Here is a 24,440-nt window from a genome sequence, read left to right as displayed (position 1 = left end):
TCCTTGCTCAACGAAATGGACTCAACACCGCATATTAAACGCCTAAGAATGTACCTGACTAGTAAGTATCGTAAAACCTATGGATTGCTATGTCTCCAAAAGAGAATCAAGCATGTGTACAGGGGCATAAACGCAGCAGTGATAGGATTGGAGAGGTTCGGTGAGCAAATGAAGACCCTTTGAAGTCATATTGCATGGTACCCATTACACGGGTCTCAACTCTCCAGGTTTAAGGTATTCCTCCCTCAGCTAAAACATACATGTGGAACCCAAGTATGATCAACCATGTGAACGGGAGACGTGTTCAAATATGTCTCAGTTTTCCTCCCCTGGTACTCGGGTGCAACATTCCAGACGCTTTACTAACACTCTCCCCACTTGGAGAGTCAGCGCCTTTAACCTCCTGTTTGGCCCAGTTTGCAATTTCTGCGGAAGATGAACAGGAATAGCGAGAACCAATGAGAGGCTAGCTGGAGGTGTCTGGACGGGCAAATTTAACTCTCATTTCCCACCAGGAAGAGGAAATAACCAAAGGCTCAGCGTGCCGTACCGGAACCAGATTAGGGCCTGAAGCCATCCTGCGGTGTTGCGGCCAGCTCAAAAGAAAGCGAGTTGAAGAAAGGGGCTCAGGGGCACTGTAATTCACAAACCTGCAGAGTTATAAATGACAGCTATCGTCCAAAAATAGACTGAAGTAAGGCTGCCAAGAGGACTTGAAAGCGGGGCAGAATTGCAGGAAACCGATTTCAGGAGGTAGACTGGAATTGCATTGAAAGCATAGGAAAAGAGGCAGAACGTCCACAATGATGCACTTGGCCAAAAAGGGCGTATGCGTTTTTTCCTGAATATATTCAGGAAAAAACGCATACGCCCTTTTTGGCCAACCAAGCAAGCTTGCAAAGGAAATCTGCACTACAATGAAGTCTCACTTCCCCCCGGTCAAAAGGGCCATCTGAAAAAAGTGTAAAATCCAGAAAGGCAACAGGCCATTGAGAACTGGGAGCCTTGTTATGCTGATGGGCGGGATGTAAATTGCCAACAGACACTCGGGAGAAGTGTATGGTGTTTCCTGAAACATCTAAAAAACAAAGCAACAGAGCCTAGGGCACTGCCACTTATGGTCCTATAGCTTAGGGAAATTAAAATCAAAAAGACACAGCCACCCCAAAGTTTGGGACGCCTCTATTTACAAGAACCTCGTTTACAGTACAAGTTCAACATCGCAGAAAGTGAAAAATGGATAAAGAAGTTGTGGTATTTACTTACAAAGCAATATCACTGAGCAATGAAATCTATGTCATCAGGCCCTTAGCATCACAATGAGTGGATTCAGGTATGATGATTCTAACTGAAATAAGTCACACAGAAAAAGAAACATCATAATATATCAGTAATACACGGAATGTAAACTTGGCTACACAGGAACTGAATTACAGAACAGAACAGGGTCTCAAATTTAGAAAACCAACTTATGCTTGTTTAAGGGTAAAGGTGAGTTGGGGTGCTGCATAAAACCAGAGATTGAAATGAGCACAGATAAAGTTCCTTAAGTCAAATATGGAATAGACAAGAGCTACTCCTTGCTCAACGAAATGGACTCAACACCGCACATTAAACGTCTAAGAATGTACCTGACTAGTAAGTATCGTAAAACCTATGGATTGCTATGTCTCCAAAAGAGAATCAAGCATGTGTACAGGGGCATAAACGCAGCAGTGATAGGATTGGAGAGTTTCGGTGAGCAAATGAAGACCCTTTGAAGTCATATTGCATGGTACCCATTACACGGGTCTCAACTCTCCAGGTTTAAGGTATTCTTCCTTCAGCTAAAACATGCATGTGGAACCCAAGTATGATCAACCATGTGAACGGGAGACGTGTTCAAATATGTCTCAGTTTTCCTCCCCTGATACTCGGGTGCAACATTCCAGACGCTTTACTAACACTCTCCCCACTTGGAGAGTCAGCGCCTTTAACCTCCTGTTTGGCCCAGTTTGCAATTTCTGCGGAAGATGAACAGGAATAGCGAGAACCAATGAGAGACTAGCTGGAGGTGCCTGGACGGGCAAATTTAACTCTCATTTCCCACCAGGAAGAGGAAATAACCAAAGGCTCAGCGTGCCGTACCGGAACCAGATTAGGGCCTGAAGCCATCCTGCGGTGTTGCGGCCAGCTCAAAAGAAACCGAGTTGAAGAAAGGAGCTCAGGGGCACTGTAATTCACAAACCTGCAGAGTTATAAATGACAGCTATCGTCCAAAAATAGACTGAAGTAAGGCTGCCAAGAGGACTTGAAAGCGGGGCAGAATTGCAGGAAACCGATTTCAGGAGGTAGACTGGAATTGCATTGCAAGCATAGGAAAAGAGGCAGAACGTCCACAATGATGCACTTGGCCAAAAAGGGCGTATGCGTTTTTTCCTGAATATATTCAGGAAAAAACGCATACGCCCTTTTTGGCCAACCAAGCAAGCTTGCAAAGGAAATCTGCACTACAATGAAGTCTCACTTCCCCCCGGTCAAAAGGGCCATCTGAAAAAAGTGTAAAATCCAGAAAGGCAGGACAGGCCATGGAGAACTGGGAGCCTTGTTATGCTGATGGGCGGGATGTAAATTGCCAACAACCACTCGGGAGAAGTGTATGGTGTTTCCTGAAACATCTAAAAAACAAAGCAACAGAACCTAGGGCACTTCCACTTATGGTCCTATAGCTTAGGGAAATTAAAATCAAAAAGACACAGCCACCCCAAAGTTTGGAACGGCTCTGTTTACAAGAACCTCGTTTACAGTACAAGTTCAACATCGCAGAAAGTGAAAAATGGATAAAGAAGTTGTGGTATTTACTTACAAAGCAATATCACTCAGCAATGAAATCTGTGTCATCAGGCCCTTAGCAGCACAATGAGTGGATTCAGGTATGATGATTCTAACTGAAGTAAGTCACACAGAAAAAGAAACATCATAAGATATCAGTAATACACGGAATGTAAACTTGGCTACACAGGAACTGAATTACAGAACAGAACAGGGTCTCAAATTTAGAAAACCAACTTATGCTTGCTTAAGGGTAAAGGTGAGTTGGGGTGCTGCATAAAACCAGAGATTGAAATGAGCACAGATAAAGTTCCTTAAGTCAAATATGGAATAGACAAGAGCTACTCCTTGCTCAACGAAATGGACTCAACACCGCATATTAAACGCCTAAGAATGTACCTGACTAGTAATTATCGTAAAACCTATGGATTGCTATGTCTCCAAAAGAGAATCAAGCATGTGTACAGGGGCATAAACGCAGCAGTGATAGGATTGGAGAGGTTCGGTGAGCAAATGAAGACCCTTTGAAGTCATATTGCATGGTACCCATTACACGGGTCTCAACTCTCCAGGTTTAAGGTATTCTTCCTTCAGCTAAAACATGCATGTGGAACCCAAGTATGATCAACCATGTGAACGGGAGACGTGTTCAAATATGTCTCAGTTTTCCTCCCCTGGTACTCGGGTGCAACATTCCAGACGCTTTACTAACACTCTCCCCACTTGGAGAGTCAGCGCCTTTAACCTCCTGTTTGGCCCAGTTTGCAATTTCTGCGGAAGATGAACAGGAATAGCGAGAACCAATGAGAGGCTAGCTGGAGGTGCCTGGACGGGCAAATTTAACTCTCATTTCCCACCAGGAAGAGGAAATAACCAAAGGCTCAGCGTGCCGTACCGGAACCAGATTAGGGCCTGAAGCCATCCTGCGGTGTTGCGGCCAGCTCAAAAGAAAGCGAGTTGAAGAAAGGAGCTAAGGTGCACTGTAATTCACAAACCTGCAGAGTTATAAATGACAGCTATCGTCCAAAAATAGACTGAAGTAAGGCTGCCAAGAGGACTTGAAAGCGGGGCAGAATTGCAGGAAACCGATTTCAGGAGGTAGACTGGAATTGCATTGAAAGCATAGGAAAAGAGGCAGAACGTCCACAATGATGCACTTGGCCAAAAAGGGCGTATGCGTTTTTTCCTGAATATATTCAGGAAAAAACGCATACGCCCTTTTTGGCCAACCAAGCAAGCTTGCAAAGGAAATCTGCACTACAATGAAGTCTCACTTCCCCCCGGTCAAAAGGGCCATCTGAAAAAAGTGTAAAATCCAGAAAGGCAGGACAGGCCATGGAGAACTGGGAGCCTTGTTATGCTGATGGGCGGGATGTAAATTGCCAACAACCACTCGGGAGAAGTGTATGGTGTTTCCTGAAACATCTAAAAAACAGAGCAACAGAGCCTAGGGCACTGCCACTTATGGTCCTATAGCTTAGGGAAAATAAAATCAAAAAGACACAGCCACCCCAAAGTTTGGGACGCCTCTGTTTACAAGAACCTCGTTTACAGTACAAGTTCAACATCGCAGAAAGTGAAAAATGGATAAAGAAGTTGTGGTATTTACTTACAAAACAATATCACTCAGCAATGAAATCTATGTCATCAGGCCCTTAGCATCACAATGAGTGGATTCAGGTATGATGATTCTAACTGAAATAAGTCACACAGAAAAAGAAACATCATAAGATATCAGTAATACACGGAATGTAAACTTGGCTACACAGGAACTGAATTACAGAACAGAACAGGGTCTCAAATTTAGAAAACCAACTTATGCTTGCTTAAGGGGAAAGGTGAGTTGGGGTGCTGCATAAAACCAGAGATTGAAATGAGCACAGATAAAGTTCCTTAAGTCAAATATGGAATAGACAAGAGCTACTCCTTGCTCAACGAAATGGACTCAACACCGCATATTAAACGCCTAAGAATGTACCTGACTAGTAAGTATCGTAAAACCTATGGATTGCTATGTCTCCAAAAGAGAATCAAGCATGTGTACAGGGGCATAAACGCAGCAGTGATAGGATTGGAGAGGTTCGGTGAGCAAATGAAGACCCTTTGAAGTCATATTGCATGGTACCCATTCAACGGGTCTCAACTCTCCAGGTTTAAGGTATTCTTCCTTCAGCTAAAACATGCATGTGGAACCCAAGTATGATCAACCATGTGAACGGGAGACGTGTTCAAATATGTCTCAGTTTTCCTCCCCTGGTACTCGGGTGCAACATTCCAGACGCTTTACTAACACTCTCCCCACTTGGAGAGTCAGCGCCTTTAACCTCCTGTTTGGCCCAGTTTGCAATTTCTGCGGAAGATGAACAGGAATAGCGAGAACCAATGAGAGGCTAGCTGGAGGTGTCTAGACGGGCAAATGTAACTCTCATTTCCCACCAGGAAGAGGAAATAACCAAAGGCTCAGCGTGCCGTGCCGGAACCAGATTAGGGCCTGAAGCCATCCTGCGGTGTTGCGGCCAGGTCACAAGAAAGCGAGTTGAAGAAAGGAGCTCAGGGGCACTGTAATTCACAAACCTGCAGAGTTATAAATGACAGCTATTGTCCAAAAATAGACTGAAGTAAGGCTGCCAAGAGGACTTGAAAGCGGGGCAGAATTGCAGGAAACCGATTTCAGGAGGTAGACTGGAATTGCATTGAAAGCATAGGAAAAGAGGCAGAACGTCCACAATGATGCACTTGGCCAAAAAGGGCGTATGCGTTTTTTCCTGAATATATTCAGGAAAAAACGCATACGCCCTTTTTGGCCAACCAAGCAAGCTTGCAAAGGAAATCTGCACTACAATGAAGTCTCACTTCCCCCCGGTCAAAAGGGCCATCTGAAAAAAGTGTAAAATCCAGAAAGGCAGGACAGGCCATGGAGAACTGGGAGCCTTGTTATGCTGATGGGCGGGATGTAAATTGCCAACAGACACTCGGGAGAAGTGTATGGTGTTTCCTGAAACATCTAAAAAACAAAGCAACAGAGCCTAGGGCACTGCCACTTATGGTCCTATACCTTAGGGAAATTAAAATCAAAAAGACACAGCCACCCCAAAGTTTGGAACGGCTCTGTTTACAAGAACCTCGTTTACAGTACAAGTACAACATCGCAGAAAGTGAAAAATGGATAAAGAAGTTGTGGTATTTACTTACAAAGCAATATCACTCAGCAATGAAATCTATGTCATCAGGCCCTTAGCATCACAATCAGTGGATTCAGGTATGATGATTCTAACTGAACTAAGTCACACAGAAAAAGAAACATCATAAGATATCAGTAATACACGGAATGTAAACTTGGCTACACAGGAACTGAATTACAGAACAGAACAGGGTCTCAAATTTAGAAAACCATCTTATGCTTGCTTAAGGGTAAAGGTGAGTTGGGGTGCTGCATAAAACCAGAGATTGAAATGAGCACAGATAAAGTTCCTTAAGTCAAATATGGAATAGACAAGAGCTACTCCTTGCTCAACGAAATGGACTCAACACCGCATATTGAACGCCTAAGAATGTACCTAACTAGTAAGTATCGTAAAACCTATGGATTGCTATGTCTCCAAAAGAGAATCAAGCATGTGTACAGGGGCATAAACGCAGCAGTGATAGGATTGGAGAGGTTCGGTGAGCAAATGAAGACCCTTTGAAGTCATATTGCATGGTACCCATTACACGGGTCTCAACTCTCCAGGTTTCAGGTATTCTTCCTTCAGCTAAAACATGCATGTGGAACCCAAGTATGATCAACCATGTGAACGGGAGACGTGTTCAAATATGTCTCAGTTTTCCTCCCCTGGTACTCGGGTGCAACATTCCAGACGCTTTACTAACACTCTCCCCACTTGGAGAGTCAGCGCCTTTAACCTCCTGTTTGGCCCAGTTTGCAATTTCTGCGGAAGATGAACAGGAATAGCGAGAACCAATGAGAGGCTAGCTGGAGGTGTCTGGACGGGCAAATTTAACTCTCATTTCCCACCAGGAAGAGGAAATAACCAAAGGCTCAGCGTGCCGTACCGGATCCAGATTAGGGCCTGAAGCCATCCTGCGGTGTTGCGGCCAGGTCACAAGAAAGCGAGTTGAAGAAAGGAGCTCAGGGGCACTGTAATTCACAAACCTGCAGAGTTATAAATGACAGCTATCGTCCAAAAATAGACTGAAGTAAGGCTGCCAAGAGGACTTGAAAGCGGGGCAGAATTGCAGGAAACCGATTTCAGGAGGTAGACTGGAATTGCATTGAAAGCATAGGAAAAGAGGCAGAACGTCCACAATGATGCACTTGGCCAAAAAGGGCGTATGCGTTTTTTCCTGAATATATTCAGGAAAAAACGCATACGCCCTTTTTGGCCAACCAAACAAGCTTGCAAAGGAAATCTGCACTACAATGAAGTCTCACTTCCCCCCGGTCAAAAGGGCCATCTGAAAAAAGTGTAAAATCCAGAAAGGCAGGACAGGCCATGGAGAACTGGGAGCCTTGTTATGCTGATGGGCGGGATGTAAATTGCCAACAGACACTCAGGAGAAGTGTATGGTGTTTCCTGAAACATCTAAAAAACAAAGCAACAGAGCCTAGGGCACTGCCACTTATGGTCCTATAGCTTAGGGAAATTAAAATCAAAAAGACACAGCCACCCCAAAGTTTGGGACGCCTCTGTTTACAAGAACCTCGTTTACAGTACAAGTTCAACATCGCAGAAAGTGAAAAATGGATAAAGAAGTTGTGGTATTTACTTACAAAGCAATATCACTCAGCAATGAAATCTATGTCATCAGGCCCTTAGCATCACAATGAGTGGATTCAGGTATGATGATTCTAACTGAAATAAGTCACACAGAAAAAGAAACATCATAAGATATCAGTAATACACGGAATGTAAACTTGGCGACACAGGAACTGAATTACAGAACAGAACAGGGTCTCAAACTTAGAAAACCAACTTATGCTTGCTTAAGGGAAAAGGTGAGTTGGGGTGCTGCATAAAACCAGAGATTGAAATGAGCACAGATAAAGTTCCTTAAGTCAAATATGGAATAGACAAGAGCTACTCCTTGCTCAACGAAATGGACTCAGCACCGCATATTAAACGCCTAAGAATGTACCTGACTAGTAAGTATCTTAAAACCTATGGATTGCTATGTCTCCGAAAGAGAATCAAGCATGTGTAAAGGGGCATAAACGCAGCAGTGATAGGATTGGAGAGGTTCGGTGAGCAAATGAAGACCCTTTGAAGTCATATTGCATGGTACCCATTACACGGGTCTTAACTCTCCAGGTTTAAGGTATTCTTCCTTCAGCTAAAACATGCATGTGGAACCCAAGTATGATCAACCATGTGAACGGGAGACGTGTTCAAATATGTCTCAGTTTTCCTCCCCTGGTACTCGGGTGCAACATTCCAGACGCTTTACTAACACTCTCCCCACTTGGAGAGTCAGTGCCTTTAACCTCCTGTTTGGCCCAGTTTGCAATTTCTGCGGAAGATGAATAGGAATAGCGAGAACCAATGAGAGACTAGCTGGAGGTGTCTGGACGGGCAAATTTAACTCTCATTTCCCACCAGGAAGAGGAAATAACCAAAGGCTCAGCGTGCCGTACCGGAACCAGATTAGGGCCTGAAGCCATCCTGCGGTGTTGCGGCCAGCTCAAAAGAAACCGAGTTGAAGAAAGGAGCTCAGGGGCACTGTAATTCACAAACCTGCAGAGTTATAAATGACAGCTATCGTCCAAAAATAGACTGAAGTAAGGCTGCCAAGAGGACTTGAAAGCGGGGCAGAATTGCAGGAAACCGATTTCAGGAGGTAGACTGGAATTGCATTGCAAGCATAGGAAAAGAGGCAGAACGTCCACAATGATGCACTTGGCCAAAAAGGGCGTATGCGTTTTTTCCTGAATATATTCAGGAAAAAACGCATACGCCCTTTTTGGCCAACCAAGCAAGCTTGCAAAGGAAATCTGCACTACAATGAAGTCTCACTTCCCCCCGGTCAAAAGGGCCATCTGAAAAAAGTGTAAAATCCAGAAAGGCAGGACAGGCCATGGAGAACTGGGAGCCTTGTTATGCTGATGGGCGGGATGTAAATTGCCAACAACCACTCGGGAGAAGTGTATGGTGTTTCCTGAAACATCTAAAAAACAAAGCAACAGAACCTAGGGCACTTCCACTTATGGTCCTATAGCTTAGGGAAATTAAAATCAAAAAGACACAGCCACCCCAAAGTTTGGAACGGCTCTGTTTACAAGAACCTCGTTTACAGTACAAGTTCAACATCGCAGAAAGTGAAAAATGGATAAAGAAGTTGTGGTATTTACTTACAAAGCAATATCACTCAGCAATGAAATCTGTGTCATCAGGCCCTTAGCAGCACAATGAGTGGATTCAGGTATGATGATTCTAACTGAAGTAAGTCACACAGAAAAAGAAACATCATAAGATATCAGTAATACACGGAATGTAAACTTGGCTACACAGGAACTGAATTACAGAACAGAACAGGGTCTCAAATTTAGAAAACCAACTTATGCTTGCTTAAGGGTAAAGGTGAGTTGGGGTGCTGCATAAAACCAGAGATTGAAATGAGCACAGATAAAGTTCCTTAAGTCAAATATGGAATAGACAAGAGCTACTCCTTGCTCAACGAAATGGACTCAACACCGCATATTAAACGCCTAAGAATGTACCTGACTAGTAATTATCGTAAAACCTATGGATTGCTATGTCTCCAAAAGAGAATCAAGCATGTGTACAGGGGCATAAACGCAGCAGTGATAGGATTGGAGAGGTTCGGTGAGCAAATGAAGACCCTTTGAAGTCATATTGCATGGTACCCATTACACGGGTCTCAACTCTCCAGGTTTAAGGTATTCTTCCTTCAGCTAAAACATGCATGTGGAACCCAAGTATGATCAACCATGTGAACGGGAGACGTGTTCAAATATGTCTCAGTTTTCCTCCCCTGGTACTCGGGTGCAACATTCCAGACGCTTTACTAACACTCTCCCCACTTGGAGAGTCAGCGCCTTTAACCTCCTGTTTGGCCCAGTTTGCAATTTCTGCGGAAGATGAACAGGAATAGCGAGAACCAATGAGAGGCTAGCTGGAGGTGCCTGGACGGGCAAATTTAACTCTCATTTCCCACCAGGAAGAGGAAATAACCAAAGGCTCAGCGTGCCGTACCGGAACCAGATTAGGGCCTGAAGCCATCCTGCGGTGTTGCGGCCAGCTCAAAAGAAAGCGAGTTGAAGAAAGGAGCTAAGGTGCACTGTAATTCACAAACCTGCAGAGTTATAAATGACAGCTATCGTCCAAAAATAGACTGAAGTAAGGCTGCCAAGAGGACTTGAAAGCGGGGCAGAATTGCAGGAAACCGATTTCAGGAGGTAGACTGGAATTGCATTGAAAGCATAGGAAAAGAGGCAGAACGTCCACAATGATGCACTTGGCCAAAAAGGGCGTATGCGTTTTTTCCTGAATATATTCAGGAAAAAACGCATACGCCCTTTTTGGCCAACCAAGCAAGCTTGCAAAGGAAATCTGCACTACAATGAAGTCTCACTTCCCCCCGGTCAAAAGGGCCATCTGAAAAAAGTGTAAAATCCAGAAAGGCAGGACAGGCCATGGAGAACTGGGAGCCTTGTTATGCTGATGGGCGGGTTGTAAATTGCCAACAACCACTCGGGAGAAGTGTATGGTGTTTCCTGAAACATCTAAAAAACAGAGCAACAGAGCCTAGGGCACTGCCACTTATGGTCCTATAGCTTAGGGAAAATAAAATCAAAAAGACACAGCCACCCCAAAGTTTGGGACGCCTCTGTTTACAAGAACCTCGTTTACAGTACAAGTTCAACATCGCAGAAAGTGAAAAATGGATAAAGAAGTTGTGGTATTTACTTACAAAACAATATCACTCAGCAATGAAATCTATGTCATCAGGCCCTTAGCATCACAATGAGTGGATTCAGGTATGATGATTCTAACTGAAATAAGTCACACAGAAAAAGAAACATCATAAGATATCAGTAATACACGGAATGTAAACTTGGCTACACAGGAACTGAATTACAGAACAGAACAGGGTCTCAAATTTAGAAAACCAACTTATGCTTGCTTAAGGGGAAAGGTGAGTTGGGGTGCTGCATAAAACCAGAGATTGAAATGAGCACAGATAAAGTTCCTTAAGTCAAATATGGAATAGACAAGAGCTACTCCTTGCTCAACGAAATGGACTCAACACCGCATATTAAACGCCTAAGAATGTACCTGACTAGTAAGTATCGTAAAACCTATGGATTGCTATGTCTCCAAAAGAGAATCAAGCATGTGTACAGGGGCATAAACGCAGCAGTGATAGGATTGGAGAGGTTCGGTGAGCAAATGAAGACCCTTTGAAGTCATATTGCATGGTACCCATTCAACGGGTCTCAACTCTCCAGGTTTAAGGTATTCTTCCTTCAGCTAAAACATGCATGTGGAACCCAAGTATGATCAACCATGTGAACGGGAGACGTGTTCAAATATGTCTCAGTTTTCCTCCCCTGGTACTCGGGTGCAACATTCCAGACGCTTTACTAACACTCTCCCCACTTGGAGAGTCAGCGCCTTTAACCTCCTGTTTGGCCCAGTTTGCAATTTCTGCGGAAGATGAACAGGAATAGCGAGAACCAATGAGAGGCTAGCTGGAGGTGTCTAGACGGGCAAATGTAACTCTCATTTCCCACCAGGAAGAGGAAATAACCAAAGGCTCAGCGTGCCGTGCCGGAACCAGATTAGGGCCTGAAGCCATCCTGCGGTGTTGCGGCCAGGTCACAAGAAAGCGAGTTGAAGAAAGGAGCTCAGGGGCACTGTAATTCACAAACCTGCAGAGTTATAAATGACAGCTATTGTCCAAAAATAGACTGAAGTAAGGCTGCCAAGAGGACTTGAAAGCGGGGCAGAATTGCAGGAAACCGATTTCAGGAGGTAGACTGGAATTGCATTGAAAGCATAGGAAAAGAGGCAGAACGTCCACAATGATGCACTTGGCCAAAAAGGGCGTATGCGTTTTTTCCTGAATATATTCAGGAAAAAACGCATACGCCCTTTTTGGCCAACCAAGCAAGCTTGCAAAGGAAATCTGCACTACAATGAAGTCTCACTTCCCCCCCGGTCAAAAGGGCATCTGAAAAAAGTGTAAAATCCAGAAAGGCAGGACAGGCCATGGAGAACTGGGAGCCTTGTTATGCTGATGGGCGGGATGTAAATTGCCAACAGACACTCGGGAGAAGTGTATGGTGTTTCCTGAAACATCTAAAAAACAAAGCAACAGAGCCTAGGGCACTGCCACTTATGGTCCTATAGCTTAGGGAAATTAAAATCAAAAAGACACAGCCACCCCAAAGTTTGGAACGGCTCTGTTTACAAGAACCTCGTTTACAGTACAAGTTCAACATCGCAGAAAGTGAAAAATGGATAAAGAAGTTGTGGTATTTACTTACAAAGCAATATCACTCAGCAATGAAATCTATGTCATCAGGCCCTTAGCATCACAATCAGTGGATTCAGGTATGATGATTCTAACTGAACTAAGTCACACAGAAAAAGAAACATCATAAGATATCAGTAATACACGGAATGTAAACTTGGCTACACAGGAACTGAATTACAGAACAGAACAGGGTCTCAAATTTAGAAAACCATCTTATGCTTGCTTAAGGGTAAAGGTGAGTTGGGGTGCTGCATAAAACCAGAGATTGAAATGAGCACAGATAAAGTTCCTTAAGTCAAATATGGAATAGACAAGAGCTACTCCTTGCTCAACGAAATGGACTCAACACCGCATATTGAACGCCTAAGAATGTACCTGACTAGTAAGTATCGTAAAACCTATGGATTGCTATGTCTCCAAAAGAGAATCAAGCATGTGTACAGGGGCATAAACGCAGCAGTGATAGGATTGGAGAGGTTCGGTGAGCAAATGAAGACCCTTTGAAGTCATATTGCATGGTACCCATTACACGGGTCTCAACTCTCCAGGTTTCAGGTATTCTTCCTTCAGCTAAAACATGCATGTGGAACCCAAGTATGATCAACCATGTGAACGGGAGACGTGTTCAAATATGTCTCAGTTTTCCTCCCCTGGTACTCGGGTGCAACATTCCAGACGCTTTACTAACACTCTCCCCACTTGGAGAGTCAGCGCCTTTAACCTCCTGTTTGGCCCAGTTTGCAATTTCTGCGGAAGATGAACAGGAATAGCGAGAACCAATGAGAGGCTAGCTGGAGGTGTCTGGACGGGCAAATTTAACTCTCATTTCCCACCAGGAAGAGGAAATAACCAAAGGCTCAGCGTGCCGTACCGGATCCAGATTAGGGCCTGAAGCCATCCTGCGGTGTTGCGGCCAGCTCAAAAGAAAGCGAGTTGAAGAAAGGAGCTCAGGGGCACTGTAATTCACAAACCTGCAGAGTTATAAATGACAGCTATCGTCCAAAAATAGACTGAAGTAAGGCTGCCAAGAGGACTTGAAAGCGGGGCAGAATTGCAGGAAACCGATTTCAGGAGGTAGACTGGAATTGCATTGAAAGCATAGGAAAAGAGGCAGAACGTCCACAATGATGCACTTGGCCAAAAAGGGCGTATGCGTTTTTTCCTGAATATATTCAGGAAAAAACGCATACGCCCTTTTTGGCCAACCAAACAAGCTTGCAAAGGAAATCTGCACTACAATGAAGTCTCACTTCCCCCCGGTCAAAAGGGCCATCTGAAAAAAGTGTAAAATCCAGAAAGGCAGGACAGGCCATGGAGAACTGGGAGCCTTGTTATGCTGATGGGCGGGATGTAAATTGCCAACAGACACTCAGGAGAAGTGTATGGTGTTTCCTGAAACATCTAAAAAACAAAGCAACAGAGCCTAGGGCACTGCCACTTATGGTCCTATAGCTTAGGGAAATTAAAATCAAAAAGACACAGCCACCCCAAAGTTTGGGACGCCTCTGTTTACAAGAACCTCGTTTACAGTACAAGTTCAACATCGCAGAAAGTGAAAAATGGATAAAGAAGTTGTGGTATTTACTTACAAAGCAATATCACTCAGCAATGAAATCTATGTCATCAGGCCCTTAGCATCACAATGAGTGGATTCAGGTATGATGATTCTAACTGAAATAAGTCACACAGAAAAAGAAACATCATAAGATATCAGTAATACACGGAATGTAAACTTGGCGACACAGGAACTGAATTACAGAACAGAACAGGGTCTCAAACTTAGAAAACCAACTTATGCTTGCTTAAGGGAAAAGGTGAGTTGGGGTGCTGCATAAAACCAGAGATTGAAATGAGCACAGATAAAGTTCCTTAAGTCAAATATGGAATAGACAAGAGCTACTCCTTGCTCAACGAAATGGACTCAGCACCGCATATTAAACGCCTAAGAATGTACCTGACTAGTAAGTATCTTAAAACCTATGGATTGCTATGTCTCCGAAAGAGAATCAAGCATGTGTACAGGGGCATAAACGCAGCAGTGATAGGATTGGAGAGGTTCGGTGAGCAAATGAAGACCCTTTGAAGTCATATTGCATGGTACCCATTACACGGGTCTTAACTCTCCAGGTTTAAGGTATTCTTCCTTCAGCTAAAACATGCATGTGGAACCCAAGTATGATCAACCATGTGAACGGGAGACGTGTTCAAATATGTCTCAGTTTTCCTCCCCTGGTACTCGGGTGCAACATTCCAGACGCTTTACTAACACTCTCCCCACTTGGAGAGTCAGTGCCTTTAACCTCCTGTTTGGCCCAGTTTGCAATTTCTGCGGAAGATGAATAGGAATAGCGAGAACCAATGAGAGACTAGCTGGAGGTGTCTGGACGGGCAAATTTAACTCTCATTTCCCACCAGGAAGAGGAAATAACCAAAGGCTCAGCGTGCCGTACCGGAACCAGATTAGGGCCTGAAGCCATCCTGCGGTGTTGCGGCCAGCTCAAAAGAAACCGAGTTGAAGAAAGGAGCTCAGGGGCACTGTAATTCACAAACCTGCAGAGTTATAAATGACAGCTATCGTCCAAAAATAGACTGAAGTAAGGCTGCCAAGAGGACTTGAAAGCGGGGCAGAATTGCAGGAAACCGATTTCAGGAGGTAGACTGGAATTGCATTGCAAGCATAGGAAAAGAGGCAGAACGTCCACAATGATGCACTTGGCCAAAAAGGGCGTATGCGTTTTTTCCTGAATATATTCAGGAAAAAACGCATACGCCCTTTTTGGCCAACCAAGCAAGCTTGCAAAGGAAATCTGCACTACAATGAAGTCTCACTTCCCCCCGGTCAAAAGGGCCATCTGAAAAAAGTGTAAAATCCAGAAAGGCAGGACAGGCCATGGAGAACTGGGAGCCTTGTTATGCTGATGGGCGGGATGTAAATTGCCAACAACCACTCGGGAGAAGTGTATGGTGTTTCCTGAAACATCTAAAAAACAAAGCAACAGAACCTAGGGCACTTCCACTTATGGTCCTATAGCTTAGGGAAATTAAAATCAAAAAGACACAGCCACCCCAAAGTTTGGAACGGCTCTGTTTACAAGAACCTCGTTTACAGTACAAGTTCAACATCGCAGAAAGTGAAAAATGGATAAAGAAGTTGTGGTATTTACTTACAAAGCAATATCACTCAGCAATGAAATCTGTGTCATCAGGCCCTTAGCAGCACAATGAGTGGATTCAGGTATGATGATTCTAACTGAAGTAAGTCACACAGAAAAAGAAACATCATAAGATATCAGTAATACACGGAATGTAAACTTGGCTACACAGGAACTGAATTACAGAACAGAACAGGGTCTCAAATTTAGAAAACCAACTTATGCTTGCTTAAGGGTAAAGGTGAGTTGGGGTGCTGCATAAAACCAGAGATTGAAATGAGCACAGATAAAGTTCCTTAAGTCAAATATGGAATAGACAAGAGCTACTCCTTGCTCAACGAAATGGACTCAACACCGCATATTAAACGCCTAAGAATGTACCTGACTAGTAATTATCGTAAAACCTATGGATTGCTATGTCTCCAAAAGAGAATCAAGCATGTGTACAGGGGCATAAACGCAGCAGTGATAGGATTGGAGAGGTTCGGTGAGCAAATGAAGACCCTTTGAAGTCATATTGCATGGTACCCATTACACGGGTCTTAACTCTCCAGGTTTAAGGTATTCTTCCTTCAGCTAAAACATGCATGTGGAACCCAAGTATGATCAACCATGTGAACGGGAGACGTGTTCAAATATGTCTCAGTTTTCCTCCCCTGGTACTCGGGTGCAACATTCCAGACGCTTTACTAACACTCTCCCCACTTGGAGAGTCAGCGCCTTTAACCTCCTGTTTGGCCCAGTTTGCAATTTCTGCGGAAGATGAACAGGAATAGCGAGAACCAATGAGAGGCTAGCTGGAGGTGCCTGGACGGGCAAATTTAACTCTCATTTCCCACCAGGAAGAGGAAATAACCAAAGGCTCAGCGTGCCGTACCGGAAACAGATTAGGGCCTGAAGCCATCCTGCGGTGTTGCGGCCAGCTCAAAAGAAAGCGAGTTGAAGAAAGGAGCTAAGGTGCACTGTAATTCACAAACCTGCAGAGTTATAAATGACAGCTATCGTCCAAAAATAGACTGAAGTAAGGCTGCCAAGAGGACTTGAAAGCGGGGCAGAATTGCAGGAAACCGATTTCAGGAGGTAGACTGGAATTGCATTGAAAGCATAGGAAAAGAGGCAGAACGTCCACAATGATGCACTTGGCCAAAAAGGGCGTATGCGTTTTTTCCTGAATATATTCAGGAAAAAACGCATACGCCCTTTTTGGCCAACCAAGCAAGCTTGCAAAGGAAATCTGCACTACAATGAAGTCTCACTTCCCCCCGGTCAAAAGGGCCATCTGAAAAAAGTGTAAAATCCAGAAAGGCAGGACAGGCCATGGAGAACTGGGAGCCTTGTTATGCTGATGGGCGGGTTGTAAATTGCCAACAACCACTCGGGAGAAGTGTATGGTGTTTCCTGAAACATCTAAAAAACAGAGCAACAGAGCCTAGGGCACTGCCACTTATGGTCCTATAGCTTAGGGAAAATAAAATCAAAAAGACACAGCCACCCCAAAGTTTGGGACGCCTCTGTTTACAAGAACCTCGTTTACAGTACAAGTTCAACATCGCAGAAAGTGAAAAATGGATAAAGAAGTTGTGGTATTTACTTACAAAACAATATCACTCAGCAATGAAATCTATGTCATCAGGCCCTTAGCATCACAATGAGTGGATTCAGGTATGATGATTCTAACTGAAATAAGTCACACAGAAAAAGAAACATCATAAGATATCAGTAATACACGGAATGTAAACTTGGCTACACAGGAACTGAATTACAGAACAGAACAGGGTCTCAAATTTAGAAAACCAACTTATGCTTGCTTAAGGGGAAAGGTGAGTTGGGGTGCTGCATAAAACCAGAGATTGAAATGAGCACAGATAAAGTTCCTTAAGTCAAATATGGAATAGACAAGAGCTACTCCTTGCTCAACGAAATGGACTCAACACCGCATATTAAACGCCTAAGAATGTACCTGACTAGTAAGTATCGTAAAACCTATGGATTGCTATGTCTCCAAAAGAGAATCAAGCATGTGTACAGGGGCATAAACGCAGCAGTGATAGGATTGGAGAGGTTCGGTGAGCAAATGAAGACCCTTTGAAGTCATATTGCATGGTACCCATTCAACGGGTCTCAACTCTCCAGGTTTAAGGTATTCTTCCTTCAGCTAAAACATGCATGTGGAACCCAAGTATGATCAACCATGTGAACGGGAGACGTGTTCAAATATGTCTCAGTTTTCCTCCCCTGGTACTCGGGTGCAACATTCCAGACGCTTTACTAACACTCTCCCCACTTGGAGAGTCAGCGCCTTTAACCTCCTGTTTGGCCCAGTTTGCAATTTCTGCGGAAGATGAACAGGAATAGCGAGAACCAATGAGAGGCTAGCTGGAGGTGTCTAGACGGGCAAATGTAACTCTCATTTCCCACCAGGAAGAGGAAATAACCAAAGGCTCAGCGTGCCGTGCCGGAACCAGATTAGGGCCTGAAGCCATCCTGCGGTGTTGCGGCCAGGTCACAAGAAAGCGAGTTGAAGAAAGGAGCTCAGGGACACTGTAATTCACAAACCTGCAGAGTTATAAATGACAGCTATTGTCCAAAAATAGACTGAAGTAAGGCTGCCAAGAGGACTTGAAAGCGGGGCAGAATTGCAGGAAACCGATTTCAGGAGGTAGACTGGAATTGCATTGAAAGCATAGGAAAAGAGGCAGAACGTCCACAATGATGCACTTGGCCAAAAAGGGCGTATGCGTTTTTTCCTGAATATATTCAGGAAAAAACGCATACGCCCTTTTTGGCCAACCAAGCAAGCTTGCAAAGGAAATCTGCACTACAATGAAGTCTCACTTCCCCCCGGTCAAAAGGGCCATCTGAAAAAAGTGTAAAATCCAGAAAGGCAGGACAGGCCATGGAGAACTGGGAGCCTTGTTATGCTGATGGGCGGGATGTAAATTGCCAACAGACACTCGGGAGAAGTGTATGGTGTTTCCTGAAACATCTAAAAAACAAAGCAACAGAGCCTAGGGCACTGCCACTTATGGTCCTATAGCTTAGGGAAATTAAAATCAAAAAGACACAGCCACCCCAAAGTTTGGAACGGCTCTGTTTACAAGAACCTCGTTTACAGTACAAGTTCAACATCGCAGAAAGTGAAAAATGGATAAAGAAGTTGTGGTATTTACTTACAAAGCAATATCACTCAGCAATGAAATCTATGTCATCAGGCCCTTAGCATCACAATCAGTGGATTCAGGTATGATGATTCTAACTGAACTAAGTCACACAGAAAAAGAAACATCATAAGATATCAGTAATACACGGAATGTAAACTTGGCTACACAGGAACTGAATTACAGAACAGAACAGGGTCTCAAATTTAGAAAACCATCTTATGCTTGCTTAAGGGTAAAGGTGAGTTGGGGTGCTGCATAAAACCAGAGATTGAAATGAGCACAGATAAAGTTCCTTAAGTCAAATATGGAATAGACAAGAGCTACTCCTTGCTCAACGAAATGGACTCAACACCGCATATTGAACGCCTAAGAATGTACCTGACTAGTAAGTATCGTAAAACCTATGGATTGCTATGTCTCCAAAAGAGAATCAAGCATGTGTACAGGGGCATAAACGCAGCAGTGATAGGATTGGAGAGGTTCGGTGAGCAAATGAAGACCCTTTGAAGTCATATTGCATGGTACCCATTACACGGGTCTCAACTCTCCAGGTTTCAGGTATTCTTCCTTCAGCTAAAACATGCATGTGGAACCCAAGTATGATCAACCATGTGAACGGGAGACGTGTTCAAATATGTCTCAGTTTTCCTCCCCTGGTACTCGGGTGCAACATTCCAGACGCTTTACTAACACTCTCCCCACTTGGAGAGTCAGCGCCTTTAACCTCCTGTTTGGCCCAGTTTGCAATTTCTGCGGAAGATGAACAGGAATAGCGAGAACCAATGAGAGGCTAGCTGGAGGTGTCTGGACGGGCAAATTTAACTCTCATTTCCCACCAGGAAGAGGAAATAACCAAAGGCTCAGCGTGCCGTACCGGATCCAGATTAGGGCCTGAAGCCATCCTGCGGTGTTGCGGCCAGCTCAAAAGAAAGCGAGTTGAAGAAAGGAGCTCAGGGGCACTGTAATTCACAAACCTGCAGAGTTATAAATGACAGCTATCGTCCAAAAATAGACTGAAGTAAGGCTGCCAAGAGGACTTGAAAGCGGGGCAGAATTGCAGGAAACCGATTTCAGGAGGTAGACTGGAATTGCATTGAAAGCATAGGAAAAGAGGCAGAACGTCCACAATGATGCACTTGGCCAAAAAGGGCGTATGCGTTTTTTCCTGAATATATTCAGGAAAAAACGCATACGCCCTTTTTGGCCAACCAAACAAGCTTGCAAAGGAAATCTGCACTACAATGAAGTCTCACTTCCCCCCGGTCAAAAGGGCCATCTGAAAAAAGTGTAAAATCCAGAAAGGCAGGACAGGCCATGGAGAACTGGGAGCCTTGTTATGCTGATGGGCGGGATGTAAATTGCCAACAGACACTCAGGAGAAGTGTATGGTGTTTCCTGAAACATCTAAAAAACAAAGCAACAGAGCCTAGGGCACTGCCACTTATGGTCCTATAGCTTAGGGAAATTAAAATAAAAAAGACACAGCCACCCCAAAGTTTGGGACGCCTCTGTTTACAAGAACCTCGTTTACAGTACAAGTTCAACATCGCAGAAAGTGAAAAATGGATAAAGAAGTTGTGGTATTTACTTACAAAGCAATATCACTCAGCAATGAAATCTATGTCATCAGGCCCTTAGCATCACAATGAGTGGATTCAGGTATGATGATTCTAACTGAAATAAGTCACACAGAAAAAGAAACATCATAAGATATCAGTAATACACGGAATGTAAACTTGGCGACACAGGAACTGAATTACAGAACAGAACAGGGTCTCAAACTTAGAAAACCAACTTATGCTTGCTTAAGGGAAAAGGTGAGTTGGGGTGCTGCATAAAACCAGAGATTGAAATGAGCACAGATAAAGTTCCTTAAGTCAAATATGGAATAGACAAGAGCTACTCCTTGCTCAACGAAATGGACTCAGCACCGCATATTGAACGCCTAAGAATGTACCTGACTAGTAAGTATCTTAAAACCTATGGATTGCTATGTCTCCGAAAGAGAATCAAGCATGTGTACAGGGGCATAAACGCAGCAGTGATAGGATTGGAGAGGTTCGGTGAGCAAATGAAGACCCTTTGAAGTCATATTGCATGGTACCCATTACACGGGTCTTAACTCTCCAGGTTTAAGGTATTCTTCCTTCAGCTAAAACATGCATGTGGAACCCAAGTATGATCAACCATGTGAACGGGAGACGTGTTCAAATATGTCTCAGTTTTCCTCCCCTGGTACTCGGGTGCAACATTCCAGACGCTTTACTAACACTCTCCCCACTTGGAGAGTCAGTGCCTTTAACCTCCTGTTTGGCCCAGTTTGCAATTTCTGCGGAAGATGAATAGGAATAGCGAGAACCAATGAGAGACTAGCTGGAGGTGTCTGGACGGGCAAATTTAACTCTCATTTCCCACCAGGAAGAGGAAATAACCAAAGGCTCAGCGTGCCGTACCGGAACCAGATTAGGGCCTGAAGCCATCCTGCGGTGTTGCGGCCAGCTCAAAAGAAACCGAGTTGAAGAAAGGAGCTCAGGGGCACTGTAATTCACAAACCTGCAGAGTTATAAATGACAGCTATCGTCCAAAAATAGACTGAAGTAAGGCTGCCAAGAGGACTTGAAAGCGGGGCAGAATTGCAGGAAACCGATTTCAGGAGGTAGACTGGAATTGCATTGAAAGCATAGGAAAAGAGGCAGAACGTCCACAATGATGCACTTGGCCAAAAAGGGCGTATGCGTTTTTTCCTGAATATATTCAGGAAAAAACGCATACGCCCTTTTTGGCCAACCAAGCAAGCTTGCAAAGGAAATCTGCACTACAATGAAGTCTCACTTCCCCCCGGTCAAAAGGGCCATCTGAAAAAAGTGTAAAATCCAGAAAGGCAGGACAGGCCATGGAGAACTGGGAGCCTTGTTATGCTGATGGGCGGGTTGTAAATTGCCAACAACCACTCGGGAGAAGTGTATGGTGTTTCCTGAAACATCTAAAAAACAGAGCAACAGAGCCTAGGGCACTGCCACTTATGGTCCTATAGCTTAGGGAAAATAAAATCAAAAAGACACAGCCACCCCAAAGTTTGGGACGCCTCTGTTTACAAGAACCTCGTTTACAGTACAAGTTCAACATCGCAGAAAGTGAAAAATGGATAAAGAAGTTGTGGTATTTACTTACAAAACAATATCACTCAGCAATGAAATCTATGTCATCAGGCCCTTAGCATCACAATGAGTGGATTCAGGTATGATGATTCTAACTGAAATAAGTCACACAGAAAAAGAAACATCATAAGATATCAGTAATACACGGAATGTAAACTTGGCTACACAGGAACTGAATTACAGAACAGAACAGGGTCTCAAATTTAGAAAACCAACTTATGCTTGCTTAAGGGGAAAGGTGAGTTGGGGTGCTGCATAAAACCAGAGATTGAAATGAGCACAGATAAAGTTCCTTAAGTCAAATATGGAATAGACAAGAGCTACTCCTTGCTCAACGAAATGGACTCAACACCGCATATTAAACGCCTAAGAATGTACCTGACTAGTAAGTATCGTAAAACCTATGGATTGCTATGTCTCCAAAAGAGAATCAAGCATGTGTACAGGGGCATAAACGCAGCAGTGATAGGATTGGAGAGGTTCGGTGAGCAAATGAAGACCCTTTGAAGTCATATTGCATGGTACCCATTCAACGGGTCTCAACTCTCCAGGTTTAAGGTATTCTTCCTTCAGCTAAAACATGCATGTGGAACCCAAGTATGATCAACCATGTGAACGGGAGACGTGTTCAAATATGTCTCAGTTTTCCTCCCCTGGTACTCGGGTGCAACATTCCAGACGCTTTACTAACACTCTCCCCACTTGGAGAGTCAGCGCCTTTAACCTCCTGTTTGGCCCAGTTTGCAATTTCTGCGGAAGATGAACAGGAATAGCGAGAACCAATGAGAGGCTAGCTGGAGGTGTCTAGACGGGCAAATGTAACTCTCATTTCCCACCAGGAAGAGGAAATAACCAAAGGCTCAGCGTGCCGTGCCGGAACCAGATTAGGGCCTGAAGCCATCCTGCGGTGTTGCGGCCAGGTCACAAGAAAGCGAGTTGAAGAAAGGAGCTCAGGGGCACTGTAATTCACAAACCTGCAGAGTTATAAATGACAGCTATTGTCCAAAAATAGACTGAAGTAAGGCTGCCAAGAGGACTTGAAAGCGGGGCAGAATTGCAGGAAACCGATTTCAGGAGGTAGACTGGAATTGCATTGAAAGCATAGGAAAAGAGGCAGAACGTCCACAATGATGCACTTGGCCAAAAAGGGCGTATGCGTTTTTTCCTGAATATATTCAGGAAAAAACGCATACGCCCTTTTTGGCCAACCAAGCAAGCTTGCAAAGGAAATCTGCACTACAATGAAGTCTCACTTCCCCCCGGTCAAAAGGGCCATCTGAAAAAAGTGTAAAATCCAGAAAGGCAGGACAGGCCATGGAGAACTGGGAGCCTTGTTATGCTGATGGGCGGGATGTAAATTGCCAACAGACACTCGGGAGAAGTGTATGGTGTTTCCTGAAACATCTAAAAAACAAAGCAACAGAGCCTAGGGCACTGCCACTTATGGTCCTATAGCTTAGGGAAATTAAAATCAAAAAGACACAGCCACCCCAAAGTTTGGAACGGCTCTGTTTACAAGAACCTCGTTTACAGTACAAGTTCAACATCGCAGAAAGTGAAAAATGGATAAAGAAGTTGTGGTATTTACTTACAAAGCAATATCACTCAGCAATGAAATCTATGTCATCAGGCCCTTAGCATCACAATCAGTGGATTCAGGTATGATGATTCTAACTGAACTAAGTCACACAGAAAAAGAAACATCATAAGATATCAGTAATACACGGAATGTAAACTTGGCTACACAGGAACTGAATTACAGAACAGAACAGGGTCTCAAATTTAGAAAACCATCTTATGCTTGCTTAAGGGTAAAGGTGAGTTGGGGTGCTGCATAAAACCAGAGATTGAAATGAGCACAGATAAAGTTCCTTAAGTCAAATATGGAATAGACAAGAGCTACTCCTTGCTCAACGAAATGGACTCAACACCGCATATTGAACGCCTAAGAATGTACCTGACTAGTAAGTATCGTAAAACCTATGGATTGCTATGTCTCCAAAAGAGAATCAAGCATGTGTACAGGGGCATAAACGCAGCAGTGATAGGATTGGAGAGGTTCGGTGAGCAAATGAAGACCCTTTGAAGTCATATTGCATGGTACCCATTACACGGGTCTCAACTCTCCAGGTTTCAGGTATTCTTCCTTCAGCTAAAACATGCATGTGGAACCCAAGTATGATCAACCATGTGAACGGGAGACGTGTTCAAATATGTCTCAGTTTTCCTCCCCTGGTACTCGGGTGCAACATTCCAGACGCTTTACTAACACTCTCCCCACTTGGAGAGTCAGCGCCTTTAACCTCCTGTTTGGCCCAGTTTGCAATTTCTGCGGAAGATGAACAGGAATAGCGAGAACCAATGAGAGGCTAGCTGGAGGTGTCTGGACGGGCAAATTTAACTCTCATTTCCCACCAGGAAGAGGAAATAACCAAAGGCTCAGCGTGCCGTACCGGATCCAGATTAGGGCCTGAAGCCATCCTGCGGTGTTGCGGCCAGCTCAAAAGAAAGCGAGTTGAAGAAAGGAGCTCAGGGGCACTGTAATTCACAAACCTGCAGAGTTATAAATGACAGCTATCGTCCAAAAATAGACTGAAGTAAGGCTGCCAAGAGGACTTGAAAGCGGGGCAGAATTGCAGGAAACCGATTTCAGGAGGTAG

The 24,440-nt window shown here is 44.1% G+C and overlaps 1 long non-coding RNA gene across 12 annotated transcripts in view; it reads right to left on the bottom strand.

The window, feature by feature from the left end:
- LOC307181276 overlaps positions 1–24,440 on the bottom strand; it is a 2,057,065-nt gene that overhangs the window by 755,536 nt on the left and 1,277,089 nt on the right. The window lies entirely within an intron of this gene.

The sequence above is a fragment of the Stenella coeruleoalba genome (genome assembly GCF_951394435.1).
Source record: "Stenella coeruleoalba genome assembly, contig: scaffold_52, whole genome shotgun sequence".
NCBI classification, from domain to species: domain Eukaryota; kingdom Metazoa; phylum Chordata; class Mammalia; order Artiodactyla; family Delphinidae; genus Stenella; species Stenella coeruleoalba.
The sequence above is the reverse complement of the archived record's forward strand: the minus strand, read 5'-3'. Positions and strand labels throughout refer to the sequence as shown.